Below are 27,300 nucleotides of genomic sequence, written 5' to 3'. Positions count from 1 at the left end.
CGTCTAAACAAAATCTGTGACGTCTTCAAATCCTTCGCTATTGATGGGATCACATGATTCAGCACTCACCTTAACCAGACAAGTCAATGCCACAGCATCGGCGGCAGCTTACACTTCTAAACTCATTAATGCCTGTAGTCCCTTCCTCGCAACAGACAGCTATATTTTGCTTGCCAGAGGTCTCATCTTATATAGGATAGATTATTGCAATACCCTCACAACCACATCAAAAAACTTTAGGTGATTCAAAATAATGCTCTAAGAGCAGCCCATAACATCCCCAAATATAAATACATTAACACAGCAAGACGGAATGCCCACTAGCTCCTGGACCACAAATGAATACTGTTCAAAACCCTCTCCTTGACACACAAATGTCTGTCCAATTCAGCCTCTAAGTACTTATCCAACAAATTCACCAAAAACCAGTCCAATAGACCTACTCGATCAGCCCACTCATACATACTCACCATACCCAGATTCAAACTACAGAAAGCAGGGGGTTGCAGATTCCCAGTGGTAGTTGCCAAACAATGTGAACTGGGGGTTCTCCCCAGCCCTTTTTTTTAGATAAGATACTATATCCTTGAGATGGATGGGGATGCAGAAATTATTCAAACATCAATAATTTAAGCGACTCAGGTAGCTGGCAAAGGATAACTGTTTTAATATCAATTATCTAAAACAGGGAGAAAAACGGACGCCAACTGACGTTTCTCATTACAGTCTCAATGCACCCTGAAAAAAAGCTTGCTTATATAATAAAAAATTGTCATAGGTGACGTTAACCCACCTACTACTAACGTCATCCTACGTGGCAAACTAAAAAAACCTAATGGTGAGTGAGATAGGGTCTAAGAGGATCATCTAAGTATACAATCAATACTCGTTTAGGGCAGTGGAAAAATGTGGTAGGCTTCTTAACATCAGGTGGGGCAACTAAGCCCTTCCCCAAAATATGTCACTATGAACGTCACTAAATACACAACGTTTTATTGGCTACACAACTATAGGACACTTGATCATTCGGTCCCCTATCATTGGTTGGCTTCTAACCTTCGTCAGTACCTTCCTACCTACGTATAGCAGCACGCAGGCTGAGAGTCCAGGTGCTGGTGAGCTTGTCTTAACCATAGCTTCCCACCAATTCGCATATCCATCCATAATCACCTCAGTGGTCTGCCGTCAATTAGGGCTTTGAACTCGGTCTTGGAAATGTTCCTTGCTCTGGAGAATTCAGGGGAGTTAAAGCACACTCTGCCCTCTTGCGTAGGTGTGACCATCATGTTCGTCCAACTTCTTCTCCCCACGTGACTGAAGATCACGAAATTGAGCTTCTAGTGTATTACAATAATATTTTCTAATAGACCTCTGACGTCTTCTTGTTTTTGTCCATGTCTCCTGAACAGGAGCTTCATTCTGTCACACGATTTTATCCAATGTCAGCTTACTTTAGCCTGATATGGTCTTGACTTCTTGGCTCATCCAGTCTCACCTTTCTGAGATTCACCTGTAATTCACTTGTTTTCTAACTGCGACATACTGGAAAAGAGGCCTTTCTTATTTTGCGCAACTCTGCTATTGTACGTAGTAGAACCATCAGTTCATTACTGACTCCAATATATATATGATGGTGCATACCACAAACTATTCACTATAAGCTAGCCTTAAGAATACTTTGTCAGCTTTCGTTTCTTTGCCTGTATACATGTAAAACAGCTTGATATCTTCATCTATCTTGTAGTATAAACTTCTTCATCTTGATCCCAAAATGACTCTTATCTTCAATACCTTCTTTTTTTAAAATGTGTTTAGTTATAGAACAGCACACAGGGGATCACATAAGTAAACAGTTAGTTGCAGCACCAAGCCACGGCATAATGAAACATTATTCCCATTCCTACCCGGTTACCCCATCTGTTAGCTTAACTCTCAGTCCGGACTGTGCGCCGATTGTTCGTTGTCCGAGTGCAGGGCCCGGCAATTAGGCGTGGTTTGTACGTCAGCTCCGGATAGTTTCTGGTCAAAGTCCAACAGTGGCGCCCAAATGTTCACAAAGCAGTGGAGGGTGCCCACCCTAGCTGCCGTCACCTTCTCGGCTATCAGTATGTCCCACAGCGTAATCCACCAGAGCGTCATTAGGGGGCCTTCGGGCTACAATGATTTTTGACGCCAGCAGAGTTGGGTTATGAGGGCAGCCTTTCTGCCCGTCTCGGGTAGGAGCCTGGGACCGGGACCCCAAGAAGGATGTTTTCGGGAGCCAAAGGGATGACCACTTGGGTGATGAGCTATTGTCCCTGGGGTCTTTTCCGGGTTTGAGAATGAGGACCGTGATTGACTCCTGCATGGAGGGGGTAGTGCATCCCGTGGTGGCAAAGGAGTTCAAAAGAAGTGTCAAAGGGGCCACCAACTGGGGGCGGAAGATTTAGTAAAATCGGGTGGAGAATCCATCTAGGGCCAGGGCTCTAGGATTAAGGCCCCTAATGACTGCATCAACTTCCTCACCTGTATTGGGGGCCTCGCGATTTTCCCTTGCCACAGCCTTGAGTGTGGAAGGGCTGCTCCCAGAAGGTAGTCCTGTTGTTCAGTTTGATCTCTTGGAGATGCCGTCATTGTCTCTGAAAGGTGGGCCACCTCCAACCGCAACTTATCTTGTTCTGTGAAGTGGACCGTGCCATGGGGGTCGCGGGGGCCCAAGATGGTGTTTATTTTCTTGGCCTTGGTGAGCTTGTCCGCCAGCAGTTTATTTGCTTTATTGCTTTTGGCGTAATACCAGTGTTTGGTTTTGGTTAGCAAGTGCACCGTGGCCTCGGCATAATGCGCCTCCAGTCTCTTCCGTGCCGCCTGCAGAGCCCGATAGGATTTTGGAGACCAACCCTTCCGCTTATGGGTGGCCTCAGCTTCAAGGATCTCATTCTCCAGGGCCATGCGGGCTACATGTCTGAGTTTGTGAAAACTGCGAGTTGAGCAATCAGTTCCCCTCTCAGCACCACCTTCATAGCGTCCCAAGTGTTGGCTGGGGACGTGTCCTCATTCCGGTTTTCCACAAAGAAATGTTTTATCGCTCTAGCCATGGAGTCCTTTACCGCTATGTCATTTAAGATAGGGTCATACAAGTTCCATCGGCGGTGGGTAGGAGGATTGGGATCATGTGCTCGCAGGGTCAGCGAGACTGGGGCATGATCAGTGAGGACCCTGGGGCCAATGGGGATGTCGTCTGTAAAGGCAAGGACTTGGGGGGAAGCCAGCATCAAGTCAATGCGAGAGAAGGTTTGGTGCACATATGAGTAAAATGTTAACTCTCTCTCATCATGGTGGTTTACCCTCCAAGCATCCATGACCTCCAGGGTCCGAAAGAGGTGAAGCAGGCTCTTTGCCAGCTTTAAGTCTCTAGAGGATGGGGGATGTGATCTGTCCATAAGTGGGTGAGGGGCTCCATTGAAGTCCCCTCCAATAACGACTTGCCCCTCTATGAATGGAAGGAGAGCCTCTTCTAAGCCTCTGTAGAACCCCTCCTTGTTGTCATTGGGAGCGTAAGCTGAAATGAGGGAGTAGAGTTGGCCGAAGATGAGTCACTTGACTGCGATGAAGCGGCCCTCGGGGCAATGTAGTGAGTCCAAGATTTGTGATCTGAGATCTTTCGCAAAGACGATTGCCGTGACCCTCTTCTTAGTGCCGTTAGAGGCCAGGAGTTGCATGGGAAAGAGTCTACTACGAATGCGGGAGAAGTCCGCCGGGATCAAGTGAGTCTCTTGCAAGAAGGCCACTGAAGCCTACCAATCCTGTAGTCGTTGAAGGATGCCTTTCCTCTTCGGGGGGGAAGTTTAAGCCTCTGGCATTTAAGGTGACAAATTTTAGTCTTTGCTGCGGGGGCAGGGCCTCTGGAGTCGATGCAGGTCCCAGGGGTGGGGGTTGGAGGGAGCGAAAGTCAGCCAATGTCACGAGGTTCGTTCATAACCGGATCATCATGCAGCTGAAGTTTTTTAAGTTGCCTCCAACGGTAGGAAAGGACTTCCAACTTTGACCTTCAATGGGGTGTCAGGATCTGAACTTGGGGGGCCGATGTCATCTCATCGGAAATCCCCCTAGCCAACAGGGCTATTGCCAACCAGACGGGTTGGAATTCACTCCAAGGGAAATATGGTGACATGCCCCCTGGAGTCGGGCATGGGCTGCAAGGGGGCCCGCAGCAGCGTTTGATCATTCATGTTCCAGTGCTGTGTGTTCCTCAGGGGCACTCCTGGACCTTACTTAACTTTACGATTTCTTTGCCCTCTGCACCAGGATGCCCGGCTCGGCTTAGGGGAGGATCCGCCCGGTCCGGATTCTGAGAGCTCGAGGGAGGGCGGCTTTGCACCTCCAGGAGAGCAGGGGAAAACGGTTGCTGTAGCATCGTTGAGGTGGCTAATCGTTCGGGAGGTCCTGTTGTGAGAAAACTGGAGGGCTGTTGGAAATAGCAACCGAGAGCAAATCTGATGATCTCTGAGAAAAAGCGTGAGTGGTGGAAGGGCCCTACGCTTCTGCAGCGTCATGAGAGAAAGGTCCTGGAAGATTTGCAGCAGGGAGCCTTGGAACGTTAGTTTATTGCGTGAGCAGCCTATTGCAGCGATGGCCTCCTTGGTAGTATAGAAATGGACTCTTGTGATCACATTTAGAGGGGATTCTGGGTCCACTCCACATCGTGGGCGCAGTCTGTGGGTGCGATCTAATAGGAGCTGATACTTGTCCAAGTGCGGCAATAGCGACTGAAAGAAATCGCCTACGTACTCAGCTAGGTCCTTCTCAGGAACTGAGGAGGGGACTCCTCGAATCTGCAGATTATTATGGCGAGCTCTGTTTTCAAGGTCCTCTTGTTTGAATTCGAGAATCTCGGTTTTGTCCATCAATGTCTGAATTGTGCGCTGCACCTCCACAAGGGTAGTAGTGTGTTCCTGGGCTAGGTCCTCGGCCTTCCACCACCTTTGCTTGAGGTCCGAGACCCTCTGATCCGTCTGCTCCAGTTTTGCAGTGAGTCCTGACATGCACGATCTGAATTCTGACTTGATGTCAGACATAAAGGTTTGAAGATCTTCTTTAGTTGTGACGGTCCCTCTGTCTTCCAGAATTTTTTGAGGTGTGGGGGGTCTGACTTCTTGCCTCCATCTACGGAGAGGAGCATGGTGGAAATGTCCGTCGTCTTGGGAGGCTTAAAATGTTTGGCCATGGTATCAGGTCTCGTTTCCGCAAGCACTTAAGTGGATCTGTGCTCAAAGCGTGGAGATGAGGGGGACCCCAGGGGGGCCGCTGACAGAGAGTAAGATCCGTAGGTTCCATCCAGTACTATGCAAGGGGGGACCCCCAGATGTGAGAGATCGGACCTGGGGGGGCAGGACCAAAGGCGAAGCAAAGGCTTGAGTGGTTAGTAAAGCCCCTGGGCAGGTCCACGTGGGGTAAGGCAGAAATGGTGCAGGACAAGGGAGTCTAAGCCTCACCCAGCGGGCAACAGCAGGCTTCAAGCAGAAAACAGGGAAGTGGGCCGGGGCGTCCCAGGAAGCAGCGGTTCAAGCGGGTGCAGCCGAGGGCTGGCTGAGGGAGGTGGCTGCAAGTGGAGACCGGCCATCAGGTTAGGGAGGGGGGGAGAGAACCCCCTAAAGGCTGCAGTTTTGATTGATGGATGTCCCCCTGATTATAGGGGGGCCGGAACTCTCAGATGAAGGGGGCGGGGGGAGTCCAAGAAATCCTGGGCTGTCAGAGGGGTAGGTCTGGAGGCAGGCAATGCCACGAAGGGGCCTCAGTGCTGGCTCTGCAGGCCCCCACCCCCAGGAGTCAGGGGCTAGCACTGGGTGCAGAAAGAGGTCTCTGTCTTCTCTCCAGATCCAAAGGAGGGGGGCCCACCAGGGGAGCGGAGAGTGCCTTGGGCGCATTGGGCACCAGAAGATGCCGGCTCAAGGGTGATGCCTCACAGGGGGGAAGTTAGGGCCAGGGAGTAGCTGAACGTTTGATATACTCTCCCTCCGTTGCCACAGGACGCTCTGTTGGGAGCGGTTGTGCTGCGGGGTCCGGGCGATCTGGAATGAGGCTGTGTGGGGTCACCACGACAACCAAGCTTCTTTGTGGAGTCTGGGTAATCCTAAAGGACTGTGCCAGGTTATGAGGGCAGGGGCCCGGCTCATGTGGGGGTTGCAGGCCAATGCCGGTCTCTCTTGACAGGGCATAGTACCAGCCACGTATGGTGGCCGTCTGCTTTGCAACCCGCTTTGCGGGTTGAGTGGTGCGGATCGCTGCTTTCCGTGTTCGGGTGCGGGTGCTCGGCCGGTCAGGAGGCCGCGCTTCCCGCGCCACCCGGGGGCAGCACGGGGATTTCAGAGAGCACTGGGCATAAGGGTGCCAAGCTCTGCCACAGTCCGCCGGGGGAGTCGGCAAGACCCGCGACCCCCTCCGCCAGCACCCTGCTGTGAGTTGCGCTGAGTCCTGCATGGGCGTCTGCAAGGCTGGTCCTGTCTCCCCTCAGGGGCCGGGAGCCACTGAGCAGCGCGAGAGGTCTCCCCTCAGTCTCAACTGCTGATTTCACCACCCCGAGCAGCCTCAGGTTTCCGCCTTCAGGAGCCACCCTCTGAATGTCGCTAGGGCGGCAGGAACTTTGTAAAGTTAGAGCAGGCTGTGGGCTTTGTTCGGAGGCCATCAGTGGAGCTGCCACATCGTTGGCGCCCCAGGCCACGCCCCTCTTCAATACCTTCCTGATGCTTTATAGAATATCTGCATTCTCTAGTCTCTGCATCTCTTTTATGAACGTCAGTCTTGCTTCGTGTGAGGTCACCATTAGTCTTCGCCATTCATTTGTCATGTTTCTTCTGGAATTACATTCAAATGACCATTGTACTGTCTTGTATGCAAGTATGGTTTCCTCAAGGGGAACCTTGCTTCCCAGATTCTCCTAGGTATCGGTATTTTCACTGGTACCGCACGTGTCTCACACTCTGGCATCCAACATATAGGCACTATGGGCGAAGTGGTTGAGGTGGAGTACTTGGCTCTGTCTCTACACTCCCCCCTCCGGGAGATTTATCGACCACTCTCCCATCATTCTTCCCATCTAGACATCCTTATCTGAAGAAGTCCTTCTTTGGGATTCATATCTTTATGACTCCCTTCAAGCATCTAGCTGATTTCACATGCTCATCCTTGTTCCAAATCATGAGCATGCACTGTCCACTTGGACTGGAATAGATCCATCTTCCCACATACTTCTTATGATCCTTTGGGTACAGGAACTTTGTTCCCTCAGGTGCATGGGTACTGGCCTTCACAAAGTCTCTGATCTCTTCATCTGTCAGATCTCTGGCCTTCCATCCTGATTCAACATCGATCATAATTTTCATCCCTACGGCTTTCTTTGCTGTCTTCTTGCACTGTGATTATTATCTTGATCACACAGAATCCCAGCAAAACTAACACAATCAGGGCTCCAAGGAACTTTAACATATCTGCCATCCATTGCGGAACCCAAGAAAAAAGTGATCCAAACCAGCTGTCATCAGCAATGTCTTCTACTTCGTCTATCATCTGGATGTGTAGCTTCGTAAGCATTTCTATGGCCTCTGTCAAATGCCATTCTCGTCATCGTGAGAAGGTATGAATGTGCAACATGATTCTCCAATTTTTCTACAAACACCTCCATCGATAGCTGTGATCATGTCTAAGACGTATCTATTCTGAAGAGTCATCAGGCTATGATATGATATGATATGGCATTTATAACGCGTGTTTCAAGGCTCTCATCTCTTCTCTGATAGCACTGAAACCCTTTATGGTTGTGTTGATCGTTTGCAGCAATTTCTATTGGGTAATCAGCAGCCATTTGGTGTTTGCTCCAACCTGGATTCTCGGCATGTAGATTTATGTGAATACTGACGAAGTCTGGCTGAACAGTCTGTGTTCATACGGAATAGAGTCAAACGCTTCTATTGATTTGGCAGAGAAATAGTTCTCCCTCTTTATTCGACAAATCAGCTCCACAGATCTCTTCTTCCTCAGGTGAGCATCTGCTTCGGGAAACACACTTTTAGGAATCACCAACACTGTAACTTGAACATTCACTAGTGAACATCGTCCTCCCCAATCCTTGGGCAGCTTCATATATGCTTTGGATCCACAAGCCCAATAATGATCCATAATCACTGCGGTCCCAATTTTCATTCCTGGTACATCAAAGAAACGACCACAGTTCTTATTCTCTCCAACTTTTCTTGTTCCATTGTTTCTAAAACACAGCTTTGAACTTTCCAAAGGCACTATTTGTAGGGGTCCTCCTCTGTCTTCGACCCAGGTCAATAGCTTAGCAAGTCTTGGCCATGATGGTTTGCATCCATTCTGTACAATGTCAACGACTGGCTCATAACAACCAATCATCATCCAGGCTCTGCAAATAACCACTCCTTCTTCCCAGGCATCTGGTGATAACACTGATCCCCAGATCTGCATTTGACCTCTGTTCTTCCATCTATGAAACTCTTCTGCAGATTTTCCTGGACTGTCTAGTTTTTTATTCACCTCTCGTCTGATTTACTCCAGGCCTTTCATACCTAATCACAAGATTCTTAGTCTGTGCCTTGTTTCTTGTCTTTGTATCCTGGATATAATCATCTTTGTCCAGATCTGTCCATTCAGTTGCCCATTTGAGATAGGCATCTTTACCCATAAACTGGCCTCTTGTTCTGCAGAGCGTTATGTGTGACAGATAATGTACTGTCTGGATGTCTATTTCAATAGCTATGAAGATCCTAGACTTCCCCATGCTATAAGGTAGGAGTGCACATACAAAACATTCCTCCCTCGAGGTACTCCTTCCCACTTCCTTCATATGCTGATACCAAAGGTTATTCCTTAAATGTGCTCTACTGTTCAGGTAATAATTTAGCTCATGATCATCCTCCCTAGCACTTCTCTTAGGTCTTGCTCTTCTCTTATGAGTCTTTTTAACCATCCCATGTAGTATGTCAGCATAGTTTCTCCATATTGGACCAATAAGAGAAATATTCGTTAGTGGACTGGGTGTGTGTACATGTGCTACCTGTGTAGGAGAAAGCTCTAAAAACCTATTCGTATCCACCTGTCTTTTTCTAGTAGCAGCAAATGATGGCCATATAAGATCTGTCATAACATCCATATTTGACCTCTTTTCAAAAGGTAACTTAGGTTCATTTATCACAGGTGTTAGGGAGAATTCTCATTCTATGGCTGATTTCCCTTACATACAGAGTCCCCAGCCGTTTTTCATGGATTTGAAGGGTTTGCTTTTTTCTCCTGCTAAGAGTGAGACTCTTTTTCCCACTCTTATAGACATTTTAGCAATGTGTTTTCTAGGCTATTTTTGTGTTTAATGTCTATGGGGTTTCTCTCACCTCCATAGGAACCATCTTTATTCACATGTGTTACACAGCACCCTCTGTGCAGTGACACAGGGGTGTCGTAGCGACCCCCAAACATAGACTCCATACCCTGGGACTGACTACTGTCTCCCAGGGCACGTAAAGTCCCCAATGACTTTACTAGTCAGTAAGTGAACTAAACCAGTACAACCCATCTTACTATGGAGGTACTGGGAAGGGTTAATAGTTTTTCCCTTATGGTCATTTTCGAGGGGGTACCGTACAGTCCCTCTCTGAAAAGTTTCTGGCTGGTGGCAGTGGTTACTACCATAAATATTTGACCGCAAATATTTTCCCATGGGATTTTCCCATTGTTCGAGGCTACCACATTTTCTGACAGCCTCTATCATACCCCCGGTGCATTTTAATATTAACTTTACTCCGGTATGTTTTATTTGCCAGAACTTTAATATAACTTCTTTCTTGTGTCTTTCTCTAAACTCCTAACCCAGGTCGGGGATCCTTTGTTCGTCCTTTTGGTGGGCTTCTGCCAAGAATTCCTTCTTTCGGCGCCACTGAGTCTGGGGTGGATCCATTGTGTGGGAGCGGGAGTAGGACCCCTGGAAAGGGTTGCCTCAGCAACCCATGTCGCACTCTATCCTGATAAGCTGGAGGGTCTCCCGCCAAGATGACCACTCCACTGTGTGAGTGACAGCTAGGTTGTATGAATGGGGCTCTTTTTGCTTAAAAGCAGGGTCCTGAGGACTGGAAGAGCAAGACGTCGCCACTGGAACTAAGAAGCCGAAGAGGAGAGAAACCAAAGACATCTTTAACGACTGAACCACTGGTGAAGCCCTGCTGCAGCGTCTCACCACTTTTCGCCACACGACGAGAGAAGACCTTCATCTGAAAGAGCCTTCTTCCCTTGAGCTGGTGGGACCAACCAGTTTGCCAATCGCCTTCCTGGACCTGCCCTGGTTGAATCGCCAGTACCCTGTACTTGGAGACCAGATAGCCAGGCACCCGTCCACCCGGACCGCGATTTAAAGGAGCGTACCTTTTATTCATCGGGCAGCACCGTGGCTGGTTTCATCCCTGGGTAGTGCAGTAACTCAAACCTTCCTCCACGACGAGAGCCTCTCTTCCTCTGCTGGATCCCCCAAACTGCAGGAACTACCAGGAACTACCAGGAACAACCACCACCGCAGGAGCCACTTCTTCATTTTAAAGGTACATTGTTCCGACAGGCCGCTCTTTCTGCGTGGTAGAGCTAAAGGTGTTTTAAATCCTGTACCTACCTGTTGTGTTGGCCGCCCCTCTCTCTTAACAGTGTCTTTCACCTTCTGCATCCACCTTTTCAAAATCATTAACAAAAGACTTGACTGCAGCTACAAGAACATTTTGCTCCTTGGCCCTTGCCCTGTGCCACTGACTCTGGCACAGGCCTACTGACTCTGGCTAAATTTGTTAGAACTGCCTTCGCTAGATTGCTTCTCAACTAGAACTGTGTTGGTGCACCTACCTCTTATAACCACCCCTTCCTTCCCAATTTTAAACCTTGTGAAGTGACATTTTGCTCAGTTTTCATTTAAGTATTTGCTATACTGATGTACTGCCTTGCCTAAACTGGTCCACAAACTCATGGGAAGTGTTGCTGGGGCCTGTAAAAAGATATTTCTATATGACTTGTGTTTTCCCTCCCTTGTAAGAAATTGCTAGAGTGCCATTTGTGTTTGGTTTCCACTGTGCCGTTTTGCTCAGTTTTCACTCTTGCTCAAACTTGTCTACAATTTAACTAGGGAGTTGTGTATACTTTATTTGACTAAATTTAACTTGCTTAAGAACTGTGATAAATGTGTTTTACTAGAAGCGTATAAAATAAATATATATTCCTTTTTAATACAAAGCTTTGGTCAGTGTTTGCTTGTTCCAAAGTACTGAAGGCCTATTGTGTAAACCCTGAATACTGCTCATCTCCCTTTTGAGATAAGTCTGACTGCTCAGCCACAGCTACGAACTAAATCTTTGTGGTACAGACTGATACCAAAGGGGATTTATTGCTCTCACCTGCAGTCCTAATCTTCTGTAGTGCTCCCTAAGGGAACTGCACAGGATTCTGCTTAACACTGGTTTACAGCGGTGAGGATAAAAGTATTGGATTTACATTTTAGAGATCTGCTAGTACCTTGGTTCAAATAACCACAAGGCTGACTATCACAAAAAGTTTATTTTAAACAAAGTCAAAAAAAATGGAAAGTTACAGCCAGGAGACCCTCCTTACTAATACTGCTGATTATTTAAGGGATCTGTATAGACAGAAAGGTCTTCCTGTCAAAGGCAAGAAATTAGAGATGATTGATAGACTGTTAGAGAAAAAGTCTGGATAGTGGTGCTGTAGGGCCCACTACCCCAGCAAATGTAGCAAACATTGAGGAGGATAATGTTGAAAATGTTATCGCTGAAACAGATGAGGAAGAGGAGGATGACAATGTCACCCCCCCTGGCCCTCTACTTGCTCAAAGGCCTCAACCTGTGGCTACTGGACCTTTACCAGGTCCCACATTAAGTCCTAAATTTATCTCTAGAAAAAATGTGACTTGAACTAGAATTCAAAAGAATTAGTGCCCAAACTGAACAGAGACATCAAGAACTAAGGCTCAAAGAAATGGAGCTCAATCATGAGCTTGAGATGAAGAAATTGGGCCTCATTACACGGATGACGGTGAACCATGGCGCTATTAGTGCCATGGTTCATGCCGGTAAAATACCGGCACCGCCTTGGTGGAAAGGAAAATTACTGCCCTATTCCGAGGTTGGCGGGGCGGTAATTCCCGCTTCCACCATTGCCCTTCCCCATTCCCATTTTTGCCCCATAGGGCTCTATGGGAATGGGGAAGGCGCTAATTACGGTACCGCAAATTGCGGTATCGTAATTAGCTCCCTGGTCCCTTTGAGGGTTGGTTTTTAACGCCTGCAAAAAGCAGGCATTAAATTCCCCAACCCGCAAAGGGACCTCGTAGTAAGGCGGTAAAGATTTACCGGTACCGGTAAAATACTGGTACCGGTATATCCTTACCGCCATCCGTGTAATGAGGCCCATTGGCTTTGGAAAGTGCTTCTCTCCCCGAATCCTCTAGATCTTCCAGTCCAAAAAGACCCTGGATGGCTAACGAGATTGTGGGTATGTATTAGATTGGCTAGCTATATTTGAATACAATCATGGGCTCCAGGATATCACAGGGAATCAGTTGATCCCCTGGTTATTCTCTAGGCTCCCCCCTGTTGCATCTGATGTGGTAATGGAGTTGGGGGAGGTGGATAGGATGGATTATGAATGTGCAAAGCTAGCTTTGAAAGCTAGATTTTGGAAGACTCCTTCCCAGTACCTTAAGAGGTTTAGGACCCTCAAAAAGCATGATAGTACCCATTGGGCTACTTGGGTGAATGAGTGAAGAACTTAGAGGGATGGATTAAGGGTTATAGAGTTAACACTTATGAAGGAATGAGAAATCTTGTAAGGTTGGAGTCTATCTATGATGCCTGCTCTCCTGAGCTCAGACAGCACTTGGCTGATTCAAAAGAAGCTAGCTAAGGCTGCTGACCTGTGGGTTGCCAACCGGGCTACTCACAAGGATTATGGGGTAACTCAGAAAAAGGATGAGGGAAAGCAGCCCAAGAAAGACAACAAAGAGAATTCAAATAATTCCAATTCCAAAGAAGCCCCCAAACAAAATTCTAAGGGTAAGCCACAAGGGAAACCTAATCAGGCTAGTGCACCTTCTGGTCCCAGACCAGATTGAGGTCAGAACAAGCCACCATTCATAAAGACATTTGGAAAATGTTATGTTTGTGGCTCTACTGATCATGTGAAAGGGGATCCCAGATGTAAGGGTAATCCTTCAGGGGTCCACACTGTCTCCTTAGCCTTCGCTCCAGAGGAGGAAGTACATATGGCCAGTGGAAACTTTCAACTACTAGCTGAAGACCCCATTGGAGTCTCAGCTAGTGTATCTTTAGTATTCTAGGGTTGTGGGAACAACAGAATTTAGATGTGCATAATTCTATCCCTCCTAAACCTAAAGAGTATTATAAAGACAGTGTCCTAGCCAATGGTCAGAAGACCCCTGCCATTAGAGACACTGGGGCCAGCATAACTGTGGTGGACAAATCTTTTTTCAAGGTGGAGGATGTTGCTAAGGCACCCAAACGCCTCACCAAGTTAGCTTGAGGGCCTGTGCAGATGCTTCCCCAATTACCAGCTCTCATCCAGTGCAATGAAATGACTGTCAGGATACCTGTGAGTGTACAATCTGAAGTACCAGGAAGGGTGCTGTTGGGCAATGATCTGAAAGACCTGGGATTAGTGTCAAGTTCTCCCAAACCTCCTAGTAATAGATTACAGGAGCTTACCAAACCTGCAAGGGAGAGGACCTTGAGGGGCTCTCCTGAGGAGATGATAGAAAAATAAATCACTCCTACTCCATTGGAGTTACTAACTGCTATTTCAAAGCAACCTGGAGCAAAGGGGAAACCCAAGACCTCCAAGAAGAAACCAGCAGAAAGCACTCCAGTGCTGCCAACCAGGAAATCTCCTAGGTTGTCAAAAATCACACCTGTGATTCCTCCTCCAGCTGAGGCTGAGAGTGAGGTACAACCCTGTGTGGTTGAACTAGAGCCTGAAGATTCGGATCTAGTAGGAGGCCAGGAACTCATTGGAGATCTTGACCCTGTGGACCATCCTGAGCTGCAGCCTTTACTGGCAGATGGTGGCCCCAACAGGGCAGACTTAAGTAGGGGACAAAGAGAATGTCCAGCTCTGGAAGGTCTTCGCCACCAGGCAGATTCTCAGCTTCAAGGGCAAGAGCCTGGTAAGTATAGGTTACACTGGGAAGATGGCCTCTTCTATAGTGAACCGAAAGAGTAAATCCCTGGAGACTACAAGAGACTTGTAGTGCCCCAAGAAAACAGACTCCAATTCTTGCAACTAGTCCATGAGATACCTTTGGTTGGTCACTTGATTTTCAAGAAGACCAAGGAAAGGCTCTCTCTCTACTTTTATTGGCCTAAAATGAGGGCTGAGGTAGATAAGTATTGCAAGAGTTGCCACACTTGCCAAACCTCTGGTAAAAGTGGCTCCAAGAACGTGGCACCTTTAGTGCCTCTCCCTGTGGTGGGAGTACCATTTGAGAGGGTAGGAATCGGCATTGTTGGTCCCCTTGATCCTCCAACCTCTTCAGGCAACAGGTTTACCCTTGTTGTAGTAGACCATGCTACTAGGTGCCCTGAAGCAAATCCTATGAGGACTGTTACAGTTCAGGCTGTAGCTAAGGCCCTCCTTGGTATTGTTACCAGGGTTGGGTTTCCTAAGGATGTAATATCCGACAGGGGGTCAAATTTTATGTCCCACTCCATGAAGGCCATGTGGAAAAACTGTGGAGTTACCTACAAGTTCTCAACAGCATACCACCCTCAGACAAATGGATTGGTCGAAAGGTTTAAAAGGACCATGAAGACCATGATAGGAGCTTTAGAGGATCCCCTTAAAAAAGTGGGATCTCCTACTGCCATGCCTTCTCTTTGCATATAGAGAAGTCCCTCAGGAGGGAGTGGGTTACAGTCCCTTTGAACTTCTCTATGGCCATCCGGTCAGAGGTCCATTGGCCCTGATCAAGGAGGGGTTGGAGAGTGCTCCTTCGCCCACGCCAGTCAGAGTCACTGACTATTTGATAGTACTCCGGAGGAGAATGTCACACATGATGGCTGAAGCAAGTGCTAACTTGAAAGCAGATCAGGCTCTGGTGAAGCATTGGCATGACCAGAAGGCCAACATGGTTGCGTTCGCTCAAGACCAGCTAGTTCTTGTTATGGTCCCAACAAGGCAGAGGGCCTTGCAGGATAAATGGATGGGACCCTTCCAGGTTGTGGGAAAACTTGGAGAGGTGAACTATCTGGTGGACTTAGGCAATCCTAAGGAGGCTCCTAGAGTCTTTCACACCAACTGTCTAAAAGCTTATGTCTCGAGACCAGAAATGGGAGCTTTGCTTCTAGCTTCAGCTCAAGAGGAGGAGGAGAGTGAACCTCTACCTGACCTCCTCAGAGGCAAACATTTAGATGAGAAAATAGAAGGCGTTAATCTCTCTACTAATCTCACACCTGAGCAAAAGGAGAAGTGCAAAGTTTTGTTAAATCAATTTGCCCCTCTGTTTTCTCTAGCACCAGACTTGACCCCTTGGGTCCAGCATGATATCAACACTGGTGACTGTTTACCTATCAAAAGCAGGGGTTACAGGATGTCAGAACATGTAAGAACCCACATTAAAGGAGAGATCATCAAGATGCTTGATCTCGGGATAATAGAACCCTCTACTAGTCCATGGTCTAGTCCAGTTGTGTTAGTACCAAAGGCAGGATCCAAGGAGTTGAGGTTCTGTGTGGACTATAGAGCTCTAAATGCAGTCACTAAGACTGATGCCCATCCTTTACCAAGGACAGATGAGCTGATGGATAGACTTGGTTCAGCCAACTTCCTCAGCACATTTGATCTCACGTCAGGCTATTGGTAAATAGACCTGACTGACCATGCCAAGGAGAAAACTGCATTCTCCACCCCAGTTGGCATATACCAGTTTAAGGTTATGACTTTTGGATTAAAGAAGGTACCTGCTAAATTCCAAAGGATGGTTAATCAGGTTCTGAATTGGTTTGGAGGACTTCTGCATGGCATACTTGGATGACATTGCAGTGTTCAGCCCTACTTGGAAAGAACATGTTGACCACCTAGGATATGTTTTGCAGGCTCTGGAACAGGCCCATCTGACCATAAAAGCAAGTAAATGCCAAATTGGTCAGAGTAAAGTGGTCTACCTTGGGCATGAGGTAGGAGGTGGTGAAATAAGGCCTTTGCTCCGCAAGATTGAAGCTGTGCAAAATTGGACAACCCCTTCTACTCAAACCCAAGTGAGAGCCTTCCTAGTCCTCACTGGGTATTACAGGACTTTCATTGAGAACTATGGATCCATAGCTTCTCCACTGAATGTAATCTCCTCTCCTAAATTCCCTAAAAAGATCAAATGGAATGAGGAGTGCAATCAGGCCTTTAAAAGTCTTAAGAAAGCCCTTTGTCAAGCTCCAGTTCTCAGAGCTCCTGACTACCACCAACCCTTCTTTGTACAAACAGATGCTTCCAATATAGGTATAGGTGCAGTACTCAGTCAACTGGATGAGAAAGGTAGGGAGAACCCCATTTCCTTCATCAGTAGGAAGCTGAAGGAACCTGAAACAAGGTGGGCAACTATTGAGAGACAATGTTTTGCCATTGTGTGGGCTTTGAAGAAGTTTAGACCATAATTGTATGGATCTACTTTCATCAATCAAACAGACCACCAACCCTTGAGATGGTTGATGCAAATGAAAGGGGAAAACCCAAAACTGCTAAAATGGTCAATCTGCCTCCAAGGGTTTGATTTTACCATTGAGCACAGGTCAGGTTGTCACCACCAAAATGCTGATGGTCTCGCTAGAATGTGTATAACCGACTAGAGGTAAGAGACTCATCCAGGAGTGGATTAGATCCTCCTGTCCCTTAGTCTGGGGAGGAGGGGGGGTGATAGGGAGAATTCTCATTCTATGGCTAATTTCCCTTACCTATAGAGTCCCCCAGCAGCTTTGCTGGATTTGAAGGGGTTTCTTTTTCTCCTGCTAAGAGTGAGACTCTTTTTCCCACTCTTAGACATTTTTGCTACGTGTGTTCTAGGCTATTTTTGTGTTTAATGTCTATGGGGGTTCTCTCACCTCCATAGGAACCATCTTTATTCACATGTGTTACACAGCACCCTCCGTGCAGTGACACATGGGTGTTGTAGCGACCCCCAAACATAGGCTCCATACCCTGGGACTGACTACTGTCTCCCAGGGCATGTAAAGTCCCCATTGTCTTTACTAGTCAATTTTTGTGAACTAAACCAGTACAACCCATCTTACTATGGAGGTACTGGGAAAGGTTAATAGTGTTTCCCTTATGTTCATTTTCGAGAGGGTACCGTACAGTCCCTCTCTCAAAAGTATCTGGCTGGTGGCAGTGGTTAGTACCGTAAATATTCAACCTCGAATATTTTCCTATGGGATTTTCCCATTGTTCGAGGCTACCACATTTTCTGACAGCCTCTAACATACCGCCGGTCTACTTTAATATTAACTTTACTCCAGTAGGTTTAATTTGCCAGAACTTTAATATAACTTCTTTCTTGTGTCTTTCTCTAGACTCCGAACACAGCTCGGGGATCCTTTGTTCGTCCTTTTGGCGGGCTTCTGCCAAGAAGCCTTCCTTTCGGCGCCACTGAGTCTGGGGTGGGTCCATTGTGTGGGAGGGGGAGTAGGACCCCTGGAAAGGGTTGCCTCAGCAACCCATGTCGCACTCTATCCTGACAGGCTGGAGGGTCTCCCGCCAAGATGACCACTCCACTGTGTGAGTGACAGCTAGGCTGTATGAATGGGGCTCTTTTTGCATAAAAGCAGGGTCCTGAGGAGAGCAAGACGTCACCATTGGAACTAAGAAGCCAAAGAGGAGAGAAGCCAAAGACATCGGCAATGACTGAACCACTGGTGAAGCCCTGCTGCAGCGTCTCACCACTTTTCTCCACACGACGAGAGAAGATCTTCATCTGAAAGAGCCTTCTTCCCTTGAGCTGGTGGGGCCAACCAGTTTGCCAATCACCTTCCTGGACCTGCCCTGGTTGAATCGCCAGTACCCTGTACTTGTAGACCAGATAGCCAGGCACCCGTCCACCCAGACCGCGATTTAAAGGAGCGTACCTTTTATTTGTCGGGCAGCACCGCGGCTGGTTTCATCCCTGGGTAGTGCAGTAACTCGAACCTTCCTCCATGACGAGAGCCTCTCTTCCTCTGCTGGATCCCCTGAACTGCAGGAACTACCAGGAACAACCGCCACCGCAGGAGCCACTTCTTCATTTTAAAGGTAAATTTTTCCGCCAGGCTGCCCTTTCTGTGTGGCAGAGCTAAAGGTGTTTTAAATCCTTTACCTACCTGTTGTGTTGGCCGCCCCTCTCTCTTAACATTGTCTTTCACCTTCTGCATCCACCTTTTCAAAATCGTTAACCAAAGACTTGACTGCAGCTACAAGAACATTTTGCTCCTGGGCCCTTGCCCTGTACCACTGACTCTAGCACAGGCCTACTGACTCTGGCTAAATTTGTTAGAACTGCCTTTGCTAGATTGCTTCTCAACTAGAACTGTGTTGGTGCACCTACTTCTTATAACCACTCCTTCCTTCCAACTTTTAAACCTTGTGAAGTGCCATTTTGCTCAGTTTTCATTTAAGTATTTGCTATACTGATGTACTGCCTTGCCTAAAATGGTCCACAAACTCATGGGAAGTGTTGCTGGGGCCTTTAAGAAGATATTTCTATATGACTTGTGCTTTCCCTCCCTTGTAAGAAATTGCTAGAGTGCCATTTGTGTTTGGTTTCCACTGTGCCGTTTTGCTCAGTTTTCACTTTTGCTCAAACTTGTTTACAATTTAACGAGAGAGCTGTGTATACTTTCTTTGACTAAATTTAACTTGCTTAAGAACTGTGATAAATGTGTTTTACTAGAAGTGTATAAAATAAATATATATTCCTTTTTAATACAAAGCTTTGGTCAGTGTTTGCTTGTTCCAAAGTACTGAAGGCCTATTGTGTAAAACCTGAATACTGCTCATCTCCCTCTTGAGATAAGTCTGACTGCTCACCCACAGCTACCAACTAAATCTTTGTGGTACAGAGTAATACCAAAGGGGATTTATTGCTCTCACCTGTAGTCCTAATCTTCTGCAGTGCTCCCTAAGGAGCAGGATTCTGCCTAACAACAGGATCAGGTGCTTTCATGTGTGCCTCTAGAGTAGGAACAATCACATAAGGTCTCGGCTGCCTACTAGTTGTTACGTCTGTACCCTTCTTTTGCACAGGAGGAAACACAGGAATATTTACTTCATGCGTCTCCACAGAATAAGCTGTTCGTACTGTAAGCGAAAGCAATACCACTATGAACACAATGCAACTGTAGATGACACAAATGTAGGACCACTTGCTGCAAATGCTTTTTACACATCGTGGACATCTCTCATGACCTGCCATGATGAAGTTGCTACTGATGCTGCCCATATTACTTTTAAGGAGAGAAAAATAACTTTAATGGGGCAACATCATGCACTATTTCTGGAATCTGCTAAGTCGGCTCAAAAAGTTCCTCAATCTGCTTCAGTTGGTTGATTCATTCGATGATTAACACAAATTCCCAATGGAGGCCATGAATTGACCTCTCACCAGACGACATGATGATTTTCTTTCAGCATGAAACAAAAGTTCCTCAGTCCGTAGAGTCTTGGATCTTCTTCCTCGAAAGTCTCATTCCGTTCTTAATGTTCTTTCAGAGTGCCCATTCACATGAAATATAATATCTCTCAATATTTGATCAATTAAGTGCTGCACTGTTTCTCGGGTCTCTTAGGGAAGTTCTAACATCAGTTTGTCTCCCAACAAGATGTGGACATTCTTCAATCAGGTAGTAGAATACTAAACCTACCAGTCTGTGTGCATTATCCGGTGACAGGGGCATTTGTGTCACCCCCACTGAACTCAGGAAGCTGAAGGATCTGCTCAATGATAGCTGCAAGCAATCTTCTCACAATTGGGCCATTCTTAGGATCTTGCAGGAAAATCTCCTTCTGTGTTCTATGCTGCACCACACCCTTGTCGCTTGAGCTTATCTGAAGTGGCAGAGATACTTGAAGTCATACACGTAAAATACACACGCAGCTCCTTTCCTAGTCCACAAGTCTTTCTTATCTTGCGCCGTTTCCCTTTAAATCCCTGCTAAGTTCTAAACAAATTATCACAATAGTTGACCACACTCTCGTCATCATCCTACTTTTACTCACATCAAACATATCAAATAACATAATCAAGTTTTGCCTTTTAATTTCTATGTAAAATAAAATCTGGCCATTTAATGTGAGTTGATCACTTTGGCTACTGTAAAGACTACTGGATTTGTAGTGCTCCAACGAGCCTGTCCAATAAGACTGCGTGTTGCATCAGAGTGCCGTCCGCTCTGAGATAGCCCCTCCTTTTCCAACATAGTGGCCCTACGTGTACCGTCATGTCACGTAGGCGGAGTTACTGTACACTGTTACATCCTGGTCTACATATTTCTTGAGCGCGACAATCAGCGCCACTAATTCTAAAGCTTTGTGTCAAAAAGTGAGACAGTAGTCGTACACTTTTATCATTACTTTAAACTCTCCATTGGTCGTGTGCTTCACCACAGCAGCCTTTGCACATCTTTGTCCACCATTTGATCAATTCTAGAAGAGCCGTCAAAAATAAAGAGTCTCCTCAACTGCCAATGCATTTTCCTTCACCCATAGGAGCTCACCATAGAACTCTTTGTAGTTGAAACAATCATGTGCGTGCCCACCATCTGCCAGTGGTCTCGATACAAACATGGCCGGATTCACTATTCTGCATCTGACTATTTTAATCGCCGGATTCGCTATGGCCACCTCATAGGCAAATGCCAGCTGGAATGTCAACGTGCTTTTAGGTTCTATCAGGAATGGCAAATACTGTATGTTCAACAAATATTGCCATAAAACATCCCATCAATTATACTTTCTGCCTTCTTAATGGCAAACATGTCTGCTGTCAGAACTGTTCATAAAAACATGACCCCTTACTACTGGGTCCAGAATCTTACTATAATATACAAGGGGCTTATACCCTATCATAAACAGTTTTTAACTCTACTGCCATTTCTCATACATCCATCCCTCCTATAAATGCCCTAATACATTAACTCTTAATTAAACAATACATTCCTGATGATAATCACTCTACACTGTGGTTTAATTAATAAACAAAATCATCACACTTAATTTGGTCATTAACTCTTGACCCACTATATGGACAAATGTCTGCCTTAAATACAACAATAACTGTCCAAACATGTCACTTTCTGCTATAAAGACTAACATTATGTCAATAGAAAACTCTGCCTAAAACTCCTGTGAGCCTTAAACACTCATGGCATTTTCCCCAAACATCAATATTTTCCCTCTCCCATATTGGGCGGGTTACACCCGTGTCTTCTAAATGCGCAAAGATTTGCTTCTTATATTACTGTCAACCCTTGGTTCCATTATGAGGATTTTTTAGGCGTTATCAATAGCTTGAACACATCAAGTCTCCCAGTGAGCTGTCCTATTGTGGGTACATTCTGATCGCTGTACCTGTGAAAGGATTCCCTCCATCAACAATGACACCCCCTTATTCTAGGAGACATTCATTGTCCCGTGTTTGTGTTCTTCCATATCTACATGGGCGACTACTGAGTTTGAAAATGTTGCTGCACTCTCAGTGCTTATCTGCTGTACTGTTTGATTCTGCGCAAACTCATCTCCATTCTGCTGCGAATATGCAGGCGGGTTTGAAGTCTGCACGACTTCTTAATTTTTACACATGCAAAAATGCTCTGTCATACCACATGTCCACCATATAGGCAGAGGTCTTTTCATTTCCCCCTCCTATATACCTTGATTATTGTCCCATGTGTTCTGAAACCCACCTTAATTATTCTATACGTTTTCCTGATTATTCTGGAATCCCCTATCTCAAAAGCTTCTCCTTAACCCGGGTGCAAATCTACTGTTATTTTGATTGAACAACCGTTGGGTCTTCAACTTTCCCATCGTCTGTCTTTCAATTCTTTTCTTGCATGAGCCTGCAATAATGTGCAATGGTCAGCTGAATCTCTGACCACGGTTTCACTTCCATGCCCACCAATCTCTTGAGCTTCCGCTGTATCCGGTCTGATAGCCCTTGGTTTAATTCTAGCTCTTATGTCTACTATATCCAAATAAATCACTGTAAGGCGCTTTCCAACCCCTCACCTTTCAGTATTAAAACTGGTGCTCCAGTATGAGCAGTGTTTACTGAGGTAACACCAGAACTACAGAATATCTTGCTCTCAACCAAACGTCATCAACCCTCTCCCCGAGGATAGTAATCAGGAGACTTTCAATGTCCCTTATAGCTAGTATGTTTCCTCCTATTATTTTCTCTAACACATATACATATATATATATCTATTTCCCAGTGCCAAAACTTTAGACTCTAAAGTCTGCATCTTACATTATTCTTCTTCATTTGTGGTCAGGTCATATATTGCGTTCTGGTCCCTCTTTTCTCTTATAACGGGAACTGTGAAAACCTAAAACTCGCATTCATCACCCATTGTTGTCTGTCCATTGCAGAGACAATGGTTCTGCACCGCATTCTACCTGGCAGTGACCTTAGCCTGCTCACCTATGATGTTGCGTCCCCCCTCTGACCATGGGACTACTTTTAAGGTTGATTTAGCCACGTTAACAATTTTGACGCCCGAGATATAGGGAGTCCTAGATCCGATCATCCTACTTTCTTATCCATTGAAAAGCACCCTTTGGGGCCCCATGTATTACCTTCCTCCTCATGAATATGTTCTCAATTTTCATCAGACATATCCTGTCTCTAACTTGTGCGACTTCTCTCTTTATCATCTCCATTCAGAGTCAGTCTATTTAAAGACAGCTCCTTGGGTTCAAAACTACATGAGGCTCCCTCTTTGTCGTACAGCTGCGCACTCTCAAATCGATCATTTTTACCCTTCCCCTGCAGTACCTTCTTCGTCTTTTTCCTCATGATAGACTTTATTGATTGTATCGTCAATGCTTCTAGAGTCACACTCATCCTCCAGATTTACTCTGTACAGACCTGCTATTGGCTCACATGTTGGAAAGAACTCTTCTAAATCTTCTCATGCCACTACTGGATGAGGATTCATTACCTCCTTTTCCATACGATCAATGCCGCATGTTCTTTCCCTGTTGTCTTCTCATTTTTGCTCTTCTCGACTTAGCCTTTGCCTCATATCCTCAGTGCCTTTACCATCGAGTTTGAGCAATATCTGACCACCCATTCATTCGTTCTCTATATGCGCTCACTTATCAGTCTTATCTCTTTCTTCCTTCTATCTTCTTTTTTCTTCCTATATCTAGAGGTGTACTTGGTCGCTCACATTTCTCCTTATCGCATCTCTCCTTGTCTCTCGGGACCTTAGAGATTGTATTTCTCTTAATAATTTTCTCAGAGTCTTCGTCACTGCTTTGCACAGGTGACTCATATGCTGGGCTACTATACCCCATTGCTGCCTTTAGCTCCTTTAATGGGCACAATTCTTCATCCTTCTTACCATCGCCGTCTGCTTCAGTTGCAGCGGGTGGAGTGGTAGGCTCTTCACCCCCCTCTGTGCATACAGTAAGTATCCATTCTACAGGAGGCAAGTCTTCTCTCTCCTCCTAGTACATTTTCTAGAGCTCTAAGCTCGCAAGTCATTTGCCTAACTTTTTTCTCTGTATATGTAGCATGCAAATATATTGTCATATTTTGCAGAACTACCTTTGATAGTGATCCCCCTTGTAACTATGGCCGAGATCGCTTTGTCCTTCAGCTTGGGTGCATGCTTGCAGAAATGTATACGCAGAGTAATATCCTCCATTTTGACACGTCACTCTTTGACTGTCAATACAGGGAGCTTCACGTCCTTTCAGCCGAATGGCAGAGGTTGTCCGATATTTCCAGGACCCCAAAGCTTACTTATCTCGATGGATATCAAACCATCCTCTGCTACCACGTGAACTGGGGGTTCTCCCCAACCCTTTAAGATAAGATAGCTATATCATTGAGATGGACGGGGATGCAGAAAATGATTCAAACATCAATACTTTAAATGACTCAGGTAGTTGGCAAAGGAAAACTGTTTTAATATCAATTATCTAAAACAGGGAGTACAACGGACGTCAACTGACATTTCCCATCACGGTCTCAATGCATCCTGAAAGAAAGCTTGCTTATGTAACAAAATACGTCTTAGGTGACATTAACCCACATACTACTAACATCATCCTATGTGGCAAACTACAAAAGCCTAATGGTGAGTGTGATAGGGTCTAAGAGGATCATCTTAGTATACGATCAATACTCGTCTAGGACAGCAGAATAATGTGATAGGCTTCTTAACATCAGGTGGGGCAACTAAGCCCTTCCACAAAATATGTCACTATGAACATTACTAAATACAAGACGTTTTATTGGCTACACAACTATAGGACCCTTGATCATGCGGTTCCCTATCATTGGTTGGCTTCTAACCTTCATCAGTACCTTCCCACCTACGTATAGCAGAACGGAGGCTGAGAGTCCGGGTGCTGGTGACCTCATCTTAACCATAGCTTCCCTCCAATTAGCATATCCATCCATCATCTCCTCAGGTGTCTGCCGTCAATTAGGGCTTTTAACTCAGCCTTGGAAATGTTCCTTGCTCTGGAGAATTCCGAGGAGTGAAAGCATGCTCTGCCCTCATGCGTAGGTATGACCATCATGCTCATCCAACTTCTTCTCCCCATGTGACCGAAGACCATGAAATTGAGCTTCTAGTGTATTAAAATACTATTTTCTAATAGACCTCTAGCGTCTTCTTGTTTTTGTCCATGCCTCCTGAACAGGAGCTTCATTCTTTTACACGATTTGTATCCAATGTCAGCTTACTTCAGCCTGATATGGCCTTGGCTTCTTGGCTCATCCAGTCTCGCCTTTCTGAGATTCGCCTGTAATTCACTTGTTTTCTAATTGGAAGATACTGGAAAAGATGCCTTTCTTCTTTTGCTCAGCTCTGCTATTGTACGTTTTGGAAACATCCATTCTTTACTGACTCCAATATATATATATATATGTTGGCGCATACCACAATCTATTCACTATAAGCCAGCCTTAAGAATACTTTGTCTGCTTGCGTTTCTTTGCATATATACATGTAAAACAGCTTGATATCTTCATCTATCTTGTAGTATAAACTTGTTCATCTTGATCCCAAAATGACTCTAAGCTTCAATACCTTCTTGATGCTTTATAGAATATCTGCATTCTCTAGTCTCTGCATCTCTTCTATGAATATCAGTCCTGCTTCGTTTGATGTCACCATTCATCTTTATCATTCATTTGTCCTGTTTCTTCTGGAATTTCATTCAAATGACCATCGTACTATCTTGTATGCAAGTATGGTTTCCTCAAGGAGAACCTTGCTTCCCAGATTCTCCTAGGTATCAGTATTTTCACTGGTACTGCATGTGTCCCAAACTTTGGCATCCAACATATAGGTGCTATGGGCGAAGTGGTTGAGGTGGGGGTACTTGGCTCCTTCTCTACACTTGGCACACGCTTCCATTACCACTAAGTACTGAATCCTATTGGTCCTTCCGTAAAAGCTTGAGAACCTAGCTATTCACACACAAGCGGCTAAAGTAGCTCGTTCTCACAAACTGCCTGAAATACCTACTATGTCCAGTACTGTTAACCATATGCATTACTCTGAATTCTCACCAGAACTGTAAACCGTATACTTTACTATGCATGTGCCTTAAACTGTACTGTCTTTACAAAAAACTAGCGCCTAGATGCCTCAGGGTTCGGTGCGCTTTACAAATGACAATAAAAATAAATAAATGTACACGTATGACAAGTGCTCTCAAATGCACATATGGCACATGCTTCTATGACACACACTACTACCACAAACACTCTTATGACACTCACTGCACACTCCTACAACACACACTCTAATGACACACGCTTCCATGACATGTGCATCTTAAACACACATGCTTACTACACATTAAATGTAGATGTACGAATAGTGCTCCCACATGCACCTACGACACATGGCCCTTTGACATATGCAGCTATGACACATGCACCTATGATACATACTCCTATAACACATGCACCTATGACATATGCTCCAACCAATCATCATGCACACACAAGCAATCACATGACACACAGAAACACAAGAAATTACAATTCATGTAAACGATCAACAATATCAGAAACATTGTTATAAAGGCATCAATTGAGCATGGATCTAGGCTTGGGAAGCAACAGAATGCTCCAAAATCATAGGGAGAAGAACACAGTGAGGGAAGCAGAGAAAGAATGCAGCGGGGATCAAACACAGGAGTGTGAGGTTTTGCAGTTGGCAGAATTGGATCGACAGGCAACCAGGGGAGGAGACAATGGGGAACATATCATAGAGTCCGAAGTAGGGCAGGGAGGGCATTGTGTGTGGACCCACATGTTAGGTTTGAGCCATGTCTTGAAGAGGAAGTTAATATTATTAGCACAATCCTGAACTCTCAAAATGATGGGGCAAGTCTGATGTTGATTGGGAGGACGTTGCAGATTCTTGGAGCATAGACACAGAAGGCCTATCCACTGGTACTATCCTTCCTTCACCGTAGGATCTCTAATCTGCACATAACCCTTTTCTGGTACATCGCAGGCCTCGAAAGATGCTGAATTTCTCAGCAAGGTAGCTTGGGGATATCAGGGTGACAGCCTTGTAGATGATGCAACAGGATGTGTACAAGATACAGGACTGCAGCATGAGCCACTACAGCTTGATTAGTGTTGTGGTGATGGGGTCAAATTTGCTGAGTCCTTTGAGTCTTGTTTCAGCAAGCAGGACACATCTCAGGGGTGCTGGTGTAGTTGCTGGAAGCCCTTCCAAAAGGGCGTTGACCCCAACTAGGTAGGAGAGGAACAAGACTTGGAGAGTGGATCAGAAGTCGTATTCTAGAATGAAGGGCTTCAGATCACACAAGACAGAAAGTAGCTACCAAGAGGTTTGTGCCTTGTTTTGTATGCACTGTTTGAACGTGAGTTGTGTTGGGGTGTATGCGCTGTTTGAACGTGAGTTGTGTTGGGGTAGGCGTTTTAGGCCCCAACACGGGAAAGAGGTTCACAGTATGTAAATTGTACTAGGCCATGGTACGACTGGGTTAGATGCAATGTTGCAAATAAAA

The sequence above is a fragment of the Ambystoma mexicanum genome, chromosome 7p (assembly GCF_040938575.1).
Source record: "Ambystoma mexicanum isolate Mex_15411 chromosome 7p, UKY_AmexF1_1, whole genome shotgun sequence".
NCBI classification, from domain to species: domain Eukaryota; kingdom Metazoa; phylum Chordata; class Amphibia; order Caudata; family Ambystomatidae; genus Ambystoma; species Ambystoma mexicanum.
The sequence above is the reverse complement of the archived record's forward strand: the minus strand, read 5'-3'. Positions refer to the sequence as shown.